Genomic DNA, 9909 nt, shown 5'->3' with positions numbered 1-9909 from the left:
CATTAAAATTCCATCTCATTTACAGTTAGTACTAGTAGAATAAAAGTCAGCTAACTGGGGATAATTGTTTTGTTTAACTTTCCAAGTAATACGTCTCAAATTTCTAAATTGCCTGTAATCTAATAAGCAACACATGACATTGGTGTTATCTCCTGAAAGCAATAAGGAAATGAGCCTAAATCTCAGAAAGTTAATTGACTTATACAGTCTGTGCCCATTATCCAGCAGATATGAAATTTTATATTTTTTTCAACTTCATCAAGTTTCCTGGTTTAAGTCAATGACCACAGATACTTTTAAAAATATTTTCTAATTTGTAAATTATCTCAGGTGATTGTCTCATAAATAGAAACAACTTTAAAATTTCTACTTTAAAACTTATTTTTAAATATAAAAACCCTGCTTATATAGATATATTTTATTTTGCTTGTGAGACCAAAGACTTTACACATTTTTAATCTCTTATATTCTCAGAATTTTTTATAGCAAACATTTTTGTACTGGTTCCCAAACAGAGGATACTTAGAAAATTTCAACATAATAGAAAGTTGATCAGAAGTAGGCCACATACAATCCTTCAGAAGAATTTCTGAAGATGAAAAAGTCAGTTAGATTGTTTGTTGGGTTCTGGCAGAACTTAACATTGAATATCATCAGCCTGAAAGTGGTTTGTAGGAAAAGGTTAGTTATTTTCCCCAAATTGTTTTTCCCATTTTTTTGCTCAAAACTATTAAATGGAATGGGGTGACAAAACTATTCAATTTCAACAAAGATAATCCAGAGCAGTTTTAGATGAAGAACCTAAGAAATAACTTGGGCAGAAATATCTATATACTTGTCATAAAATTGTGAGCATTCAGGATTTGACATTCCAAGGAGGCCTTGTTATACATGAAATAAAGAAGTTATCCAAGCACAAGCTCACTTGTCTTCAGATCGAGGTGTTAATGGCAGGTTGACTGTCATGAGTGGTTTTCAAAATCTTTATCAATAATCTTGATCAGTGACCTGAAAAATTCATTAAAAAGATGCATGCTCTCACTCATCTTTATTTTTCCCAACCATATTGTTGTTTTCATTTTGCTACCTCCACCATCGATCTATATAGCAAAGTATTTAAAATGAGAGAATTCTACAGATTGTGTAGAAGATATTTTCCAGTATTTGGTTTTGGGATTTTTAAGTTATATGATTTATCTTTTAGCTATTTACTCATGGATCATCAAAACAAAAGGTAGCCATAACCATACAAATACAAATTTATAAAGACATTTAGTATACTTTGTAGCATATTACTTCTTAAAATTCCTCCCAATACTATATTATCTGCATTTCTACTACAATAATTTTGCCCACATACTCACATCCTTAGCTCCAGTCAACTTCCTATAGGTATGACAAACAGAAAAGACAGCATGTATAACTTCCATTGTAGGATAAAATGAGGTGCATTTTTCTATTTTTATAAAACTTGGATGGAAAGTAAAAGAAAATATACTCATATTCATGGTTAAACTATCACCTAAGCATTCTATGGGCTTTTCTACCCAATTGAACCATTCTTCTATGACATAGACTAGGACCTAACAATTTCTCTATTTCTAGTTTCTAGTACACTTACTAACATGTGCCTAATTGATGTTGGATGAAATAATATCCCAAGTTTCCTATTATTAAATTATAATGCTCATATGTATTCTGATAATGTCATCTCCAAGAATAAGGAAAAAATATATGAGAAATTGCTTAATCATCTCACCAGACATTTCATCCATTACAAATTGGAACTACCAGGGTGTGAGCAATTGGTTGCTGTGTCCAAAGTCAGAATTGTAGTCTTTTCCTAATATGCGTGCCTGTTTATTGGGTTTCCAGATAACATCTCTAAAAGAAAATTCCTCCTGAGATTTGTAAAGAGTATTTGGCATATACATAAAAGTATTTATTTAAAAAATTCCTCCTAGTCTGAAGCCCTATCTAACAGTATCAAGTTAGAAAGCTGCAGTATTAAAGATAGTTTTTCATAAATCAGCTGATAATTTGAGATTTAATTTTAATGCACAAGAAGAGAAGTTGACTAAATCCCTAAAAACTTAGGCTGTAAAATCTGGCTATGGTAGGAAGCTGTTCTACAGTAGAAAATCTTGAACAAAATCTATCAGTTGCTCCATAGAGGATTATCAACTAGCCTATTGACTCCCTCTTCTGCATAATTGAAACATTTTCTCAGATAACTTAGATTCAACTTCCTGGCAATATAATCATTTTTCTACCAAGTATCTCTGTCTAATGTTGGTTTTAGCCTGAGGTGTAGTATTAATAGACAAGAAGAGACATAAAATATACAAATATATACATTTTTTAGACAGAGTCTTGCCCTGTCACCTGGACTGTAGTGGCATGATCACACTTCTCTGTAGCTTAGAACTCAAGGGCTCAAACCATCCTCCTCCCTCAGCCTCCAGAGTAGCTGGGACTACAGGTGTGCACCACCATGTCCAGCCATTAAAAGTAATGGCAAAAACTGCAGTTACTTTTGCACCAACTTAATAATGTTTTTGTGCTTTTTGTAGAGATGAAGTCTCACTATGTACCCAGTCTGGTCTCAAACTCCTGGGCTCAAGCAATTTGGCCACTTTGACCTCCCAAAGTGCTGGGATGACAGGTATGAGTCTCTGTGCCTGGCCCTCTTATTTTCATTTACATACTTAGTATATAGTTTGAGAACTATTCTCAAAAACATTCAGTGCTGAATTTTATTTATTGATTTAAAAAATAGCCATTGATTGAATGACAATGAAACGTTAATGGAAAGACTTTAACACATTCACATTCAGGCTTAACTCTGTATTCACATTCTTGTCTTTCTGAATGTATCTGCATGGTTCTCTTAAGCTATCTTAAGGCTGGGATGAGTGTGAGGAAACCTGCATAAACAGACATTCAGGACACATACTCAACTTTAATCAGAGTTATTCTGCTTTTATAATAATTTTGATTTTGAAGTAAAATTTTCTGTGAAGAAAGTATTTGGTAGCTTTAAACATAATAATGATATAATGGATGTTTTGGTTGATTGCTAGGTGTGAGTTATCTAAAGTCACTACATTCATCTTTTCCAAAAATATTGAATCTTGCAATGTTATCAATTCTTAAGGAAAAAGAAATTGGAGAATTAGGGGCAGTAGGGGCTTTGAATTGGATAGGCTCTATATTCCTGATACCATCATTTATCATGTTGTCATGTTCTCTGTTACTGTTGGTATAAGTTAACTCCAATCTCTTGCAGGATCTGAAAATTATTCTGTGGTATTGATCAGTTTATCCTATTAATAGAGACACGAAGCTCTTATTTACACTTCTCTGGTACATCATTAGTGAGACCAATCTTCAAGGCAGCTTTGTCTAATAGAAATATAATATGAGACATATGTGTCATATTAAATTATTTAATAAATGTTTTAAAAGAAAAAATGTGTAATTAATTTTCATAATCTATTTTATTTAACTCAATATAGCCAAAATATTATCTCTGCAACATTTAATCATTAACTAGGATAAGTTCTCAGACTGTTCCCAATATCTGATCTTACTCTGTATTTCAATAAAACTTTAGTGATGGGCTCTGAAATTTGATTGTCATAGAAATTTTGTGTCACAAAATATGATTCTTCTTTTGATTTTCTTCAACCATTTAAAAATGTCAAAAACCATCCTTCGATCATGATCCATAGAAAAGTTACGTTGGTGTCTGAGCTGACACATTAGTGGGTACATAATTCATAATACTTTAAAAAAATTATCTTGACTTAATTTAATACCAACCAGTGAAAACAGGATTAGAATTAAAATTCAAGCTGCAGCCAAACTGAGGAATTTCATGAATTCTCTTTTTTCATAATAATGAATAAATTCCACAAAACTTTGTTTATTCTGGAAAGTCACATTGTCCTATTTTGTAATTTTCCTACTGCTCCATTTCTGTTGTGGAATAAACTGAATGATCCTGACATTCTACATCTTTTTGCACAGTGGATTTTTAGTTTATGGTTATATTCTCTTGGGAGAATATACTATATTTAGGTGTATTTATTATAGTCATTCTTTTTGTAAAGTTGCAATTATATACTTTGTCTTTAAATATACTTGTATGTTGCATTAGATGAACTGATTCTAAAAACACTTAGAATCTCTGTTTATATTATTTATTTTGGGCACCTCAGTATTGCCAACATTTATTAGGTATAGAAAATATGCAAAGATATTTCTGGGAAGAGATGTCAATGTTCTATGATCCAGAAAAATTAAAAAATCGCCTTTTTGTGAATTCTAAATGGAAGAAAATTGTCAACATGAAAACCATGATGCTATATAAATAAGTCTCTTTGTACCCACTTATTTAGATGTCTGTATTAATTCTCAGTCCAAGCAAATGCAAGAAGTTAAACATTAAATCATGCTTTAATTTTAATTTTGAACTTTTAGAGTCAGATTTCTTTTTAAAGACTAAACTGTTTTAAAATAGTCATTAAAACATATTTTTTCTTTTTACCAACTATTTCTAGGGTTTATCAGAGTCTAATAAAACCCCACAGATTAATTAGTCATGACCTGAAGTCATAATTTAAAATATTAGAATATTATGTTAATGGATTATTACATCAAAAACACATTTAACTGAAGTTCAAATGAAATGGATTATTCTCTATTATTAGAACTTTGGAATAATATCTTCAAAGTCAGTGTACAATGTCCCATTTTAAAATACTTTAAATACCATTTTATCTTTCTCTTGGGAAATTGGACATATAATTTATTTCTGCCTACCTTATGCTAGGCAGCAATTCACCTTTGTTTCATACTTGGATTGGGAAGAAATGTTAAATCATTTTTTCTTTGATTATTCTTATTATCCTCCAAGTTTATGTTGGTCTTAGAGTTAATTTTGAATCTTCAAACTGTACATGTTGTTGTGATAAAACATGCTTTTTAGTAACGTTTCATTTTTTCAAAACCCATTCCACACACTGCTTTACTTCTCTATGATCTTTTATGTACACAATGATGAAAAGACCTCATGCCTTGTATTCTCTTGTTTTGCCTTAACTGAAAGGTAAAATAAGATAAATAGATCTCAACATTTGATTGTCAAATGGATTGCTCTCCGTGTAAAAAGGATTTAGATCAGGAGACAAATTATACAGATTTGAGTCTTGGAAACTCTACAGCTACAAATGCATGCTTAATATTGACTCATAGAGGTTCAGAAGTTTTATAGTAGAGATACTTTGTACACTAAATGGAAGTGTTATTAGTTCTGTTGAACACAAGATTCTCCGAAGAAGACAATTAGCCTTAAGTCATTAGGCAGAAATGGTATTAACATCTATGCTAGACTCAAATAATGACATAAATAGGGCTGCCTGAAACGGATTATTTTGCCAAAACCAGTTGACATAAGAACTTTATAATTGAAGGAGACAGGAAAAATTGTATGTGTTGTACAATTGAATTAAAAACACTTTCAGATTTGAGTGTTCTTTCTTCTTTGCTTTCTCACTATTATTGAGTTATTCTAAGGTCAACACTGAAGCTATAATGAAACCAAATATTGGCTTATTTTACAAGAAAGAGCTTTAATTTTTCTTGTAAGTAGGATGAAGTAGTCTATGGAAGGCAAATCCTCTCACTAATAAAAATGAGAAAAAAAAATGGTATATTACAGTCATTTTATAGTGAAGCTATCAGAGAGCCATGGAAGCAAACAGGACCAAAGGAGCTCACTTCCTGAGAGCAGAGAACAGAGAAGCTCTCAAAGTGCACTAAGGGTGCGAAAATGTTCCTGGGAGAATTAGCCAATTCTAGGTGCAGGCTAGACAAAGACAAAGCTTCTGCGTTAGACCTAGAAAGGGCCACTATTGAGAAACCAATAGAGGTTTTAATGATTATATATAAGGTCTGGAGTAACAAAATCGAAGACTCAAGGATCCTTACATGCATCAATGTTTTTAAGATTTCTAAATTCTGAAGATTTGAGGGTTAGGAAGTTAAAAGACTAAGCCAAACATTTCTGAAAGCAAAGTGTATTTTCCTCTGTCTCTTTAGCCTAGGGAGGTAAGATCACTCTAGATGTTCACTGAAGGATGTGGAGTCCATGTCCTAGGAACTTAGCATACCAGGAATAGTCTGAGTTGTATCAAAACTGGAGCCCAGGTTTGAGCCAGTTCACTGCATGTTTTAATTAAAGGGTTCAGCCCATACATTTTCTGCCTAGCAGAGGAAAGGACAAATTCTGTCTGGTAAGAGCTAAATTACCTTCAGCCACTAAAAATTTTAATACAAAATATTCATCATTAAATGTAATGTTTAGAGACATTTAAAACAAACAGGATTGGAATGATAATCAAGGGCATAAAACAGATGATAAAAGGATACCATTAGATGATCCGGTTGTTGAAGTTAACACCAAATGACTTTAAGTTATAAAAACATTATTGAAAAAGCTAGAAGAAGATTAAAGGATAAATAAAAATATAGATTAAAAAAGACTAATTGCAACAGAGAATGGTAATATATAAAAATAATGAATGGATATTCTTGAATTAAAAGGTAGATATCTGAAATTAAGACTAGTGGTTGTGTTTACCAGCAGATTAGACAGAAGAGAAAACAGGATTAGTCAACTAGAGGTAATATTAACAAAAAATATGTATGTTGAAGCATAAGGAAAAAATAATAATAATCAGATAAGAAACCCATGGAGTATAATTTAACCATCCAAAATACTATTGGGAATAAGAGAGAATGATTAAGACACAGATAAATAGCCAAAGATTTTTAAAATTACTGAAATGCTTTAACACATTGTTTACAAACCTCAGCAAAACTCAAGCAAGATAAACATGACGAAAATACGATTTAGGAACAGCACCATCAAACTTTTAAAAACTAAAAATAAAGAGAAAATATTAAAGCTGCTAGAAAAAACATATTATCTTCATCTCATCTGATTCCTCACAGAAATTATGGAAGCTAGAAGAAAGTGAAATGTTATCTTTGGAAACTTTAGTCTTCATTCTAAAATGTTTGTTATGGAACAATTAGAAATTTGAGATAAATTTGACAAGAAAAAAGTAAGCAGTTCATCAAAATGGGACAGAAAAACAGTAAACAAATGCTTTTACATTGCCAAGTCTGACATGTACAATTTCAGTAAAGTAAGTAAAATTGAATAATTCATTATGAGTTTCCTGAATAAAGTGATTATCAATGTCCTTAAAAGGTAAAGTGAGAGATTTACACTTTTCATTATCAAATACTTTTTTCATAAACTCTGAAAAATGAATTTAGAGATGTACATGATAATTGCATACTTTACAAAATTTTTAAAGTACTCTTATGACTAATTCAAGCAAAATTTTACATAGATTTAAGTCACAATCAAATTAACATGAGATTGTTTCATGAGAATCTCCCTTTTAGTATGTGAAGAAGTTAATCACTTTTATCTTTCAAAGTTCACTGACTTCTAACTCTTCCCATTTCTCTCATCATCCTTTTTTAGTGTTCTTCATAGGTGAAATTTCCTTTGCATAGGTTGCAATGGTGGCATCCCCTAAAGGTCTGTCCTGCGCATTTTCCACTATTTTCATTACTTTTGTAGTGTTTTTCTCACACTACTTTATGAATCATCAAAATTCTAAAGAGCCAAATAAAAACATTTCTGATTCAATTTATTCTCTTATGATTCAGACTTGGATATTTACCTCCCTCATGTCTCCCTTTTGTTGTCCCACAGATACCTTAAATATGTTCAGACTGAATTCAGATTTTTATTGCTCCTCCCTCCTTGATTCCACGACTCTGCTGATCTTGGTTCTCTTAAATTTTTTTTTGTCTTGATTACTGGCTCCACCATCATTGCTGTCTAATTTCTATTAATCCTTTCTTTTTCATATATTTTCTCATTCTTCATTATATTACTACTGCCTTCTTTAAACATTTCTCTGCTAGAATAAATGCCTGATTTCTGACCTTCCCTCTGAATCCCCCCACCATAATCCTTACCAATGTAGGATAAACACATGTATCTAATTATGGCCCTCTACTGATTAAAACTATTTAATGACTCCTCATTACATAAAGGGAATAGGTCAAAATCCATAATAATGCAGACAAAGTCCTGTATTATCTGTTTTTTGACTGCTTTTATTATTATACTTTCTGCTATTGCCCATGACACCCTACCATCCATGCTCTATCATTTCTGAATATCTTGCTGGTCCCTAAAGCAGCTATGCTATTAAATATATTACTTATTAATGTTGCCCTTTCTGCTTAACTACAAAGTCAAATCAACATTAAATTTCCATGAAAATTTTCTGGAACACTATTGCCAAAACTAGCCCCAGATGCTGTGCCTGTGTATGAGTTGATATTACAATACCAAAAAGCTTTCTTTCACTGACAAATCTGTTTCTCTGTATTAAAATGATCTAACCTTTACAGACTGTTTCTGACTCACAGTCTACCCATCTTCATTACAATATATAGTAGCTAGTAAATGTTTGCTGAATGTTTGAATGAATACCAAATTTTTCTTAGGTTTTATTGGTGTGATCTAATCCAAAACATATCTAAATCCTTAATATTGTAACATAGTAAATACACAATTTCATCTCTGGAAAAATGGTTAAAAGAATGAAACTAACATATTTCGAACACATTTGACCTCAACTATGGTTGATTAGTATGTTGCTGCACCTTGCATTTTTTTCACTGAAAAATTTTCATCCTATAGGAACTGAAAATTTAGATATTTTTAATCAGTTTTTGTATTGTATGCAGTCCCTTGGGAATAGAATTAATAAAATAAAAGTAGAATGAGTTAGAATATGCATTTACATACTTTTAGACAATAAGATAGCTTTTAAAATCTATAGATTTTTGCAGTGTTTATTTTTACAACTAAAATAATTTAAACTTTGCTTTCATTTACTACAATGAGGGTAGTTGTTAAAAATGCAAGCTTTTATGACCTACAGGTCACTCTTTTTTATTGGGTTGATGTTATCTAAACTTAATATGTTCATAGATTTCTATACTATAAAGTGTAAAGTAATAGTGTTTCTCACATATTATTGCATTAAACTGGACATTTTCTAAAAAGAAATATAGTGTCTGGTATGAGGCTAACATATTATTGATACCTGTCAAACTTTCTTAGTTCTCAAATTAAAACGTGGACATTTAAAAGTGTACATTTAAAAACTGTACATGTTACAAAATAAGGCATTTCTTTTGGAACATGATACAATCCTTGCAATATAGTTAAATAATAGAATTTAATACTAACATTTTATTTAAAAAGAAATTACTCAACTATGTAAATATTTTGTTTATTATAAAATTAGAAGTTAAAAGAAGTGTGGAGAAGAAATTCTAACATTATCTATGAGATGATTAGTACTGATCTTGAGCAAACTTACTCCAGTCTTTCCTTTTTTTTTTTGCAAAATAAAATATATATTGATGTGTGTTCTACTCTTTAAAATTAATATCAAAACAGGCATTTCATTTTATTATTAAAATGATCAATATATTTTAAAATATTTTGGCATTCTGTCTTTAGGATTTTTACACTATATCATATGCTTAAAATGTATTGCAAATTTTCTTGTAAAACTTTTTGTATATTGTCAAAATTCAGGTTTACAAAATGACTTATGAAGCTTTCTATGGTTTTATTTTTTTAAATTATCTATAAAGCATTGAAATTAATTATAATTTGAAAAGGTCTCAAGCAGAATCCTGCCATTTTTAAGATAATACATTATTGACCCACTCAGTTTTCTTCACATTATTGAGCTAAAAAATATTTCTATTGTGAAATCTCGTAAATTATACTTT

The sequence above is a fragment of the Macaca nemestrina genome, chromosome 8, assembly GCF_043159975.1.
Source record: "Macaca nemestrina isolate mMacNem1 chromosome 8, mMacNem.hap1, whole genome shotgun sequence".
In the NCBI taxonomy this organism is placed as follows: Eukaryota; Metazoa; Chordata; class Mammalia; order Primates; family Cercopithecidae; genus Macaca; species Macaca nemestrina.
The sequence above is the reverse complement of the archived record's forward strand: the minus strand, read 5'-3'. Positions refer to the sequence as shown.